Source organism: Chrysochloris asiatica, unplaced genomic scaffold (genome assembly GCF_000296735.1).
Source record: "Chrysochloris asiatica unplaced genomic scaffold, ChrAsi1.0 scaffold00191, whole genome shotgun sequence".
NCBI lineage: Eukaryota > Metazoa > Chordata > Mammalia > Afrosoricida > Chrysochloridae > Chrysochloris > Chrysochloris asiatica.
The window spans coordinates 1,876,021-1,877,304 of record NW_006408709.1 but is presented as its reverse complement, the minus strand read 5'-3'; positions in this window follow the sequence as shown (position 1 = coordinate 1,877,304).

Here is a 1,284-nt window from a genome sequence, read left to right as displayed (position 1 = left end):
CAGTGATTTGTCAGTGAATCAGCTCTGATTCATAATGACCCAATGTACAACAGAAGAAAATATTGCTCATTCTGTATCATTTCACAACTTTTGGTATGCTCAAGTCTATTTTTGTGACCACTGTATACTTCACATAATTTCCAACCAAGGTCGATTGACTTCTATCACTGTATCAGCCACTAATATATTATGATCCATAGAACTCTCATTGGTTAATTTTCTAAAGTCTATCACCAGCTATTTCTTTCCAGTTTGTCTTAGTCTTAAAGTTGCACTGAAACCTGTCCAACATGGGAAACCTTGCTGGAATTTGAAATACCTGTGGCATAGATTTCAGCATCACTGTAACACACAAACTACCACAATGCTATAATTTGAAAGATGAGTGATGGACTACAGAATTAGAAATTAATAATAAGATGAATGGCCAGAAATATCAAATGCATGGAAACTGAATAACACTCTTCTTAAAAACTTCTTGAGTGACAGAAGAAATGAAATGTGAAATTTAAAAGGTCCTAGAATAAAATAAGGAATGAAAACACAAACAAAGGAAGAAACTGATCAGGTCATCAAAAATTTCTTAACCGAAAAATGTCCAGGTCCACATGGCTTCACTGGTGAGTTTTATCAAACATTCAGGAAAGAACTGTCACTAATTCTACTCAAATTATTCTAGAATACAGAAGAGGATGGAAAACTTCCTAATACATTATATCAAGCAAACATAACCCTCATACCAAAAGCAGGGATGGATGGACATCTCTAAGAAAGAAAATTATAGCTCAATATCCCTCATGAACATAGATGCAAAAACTCTCAAGATAATCCTAGCCAACAGAATTCAACAATACAGCATTAAAAAATATATCATGACCAAGTAGGACTGATATCAGGGATGCAAGGATTGCTCACTATTAGAAAAACCATCAGTGTAATCCACCATATAAATAAAGAGTAGGAACAGAGCCATATGATCATGCTTGATGCAGAAAGGCATTTTGACAAACTCCAACATCCGTTCCTGATAAAAAACATTCAACAAATTAGGAATTGAAGGGATTTTCTACTCTTACTGAGTCCTAGTGTGGCACTGGGTGTTAATGTAAATTGAAACTGCAAGGAAAGCGGTTCAAGCTCACCAGCCACTCCTCAGAAACCCTATAGAGGGTCGCTATAGGTTGGAACCAAACTGACCACACTTAACAACAACAATAACAACAGGTTTATAGCTACTGCTTTTTATAACTACAAAGAGGTAATCTTGATAGATTTTTTTGAAGG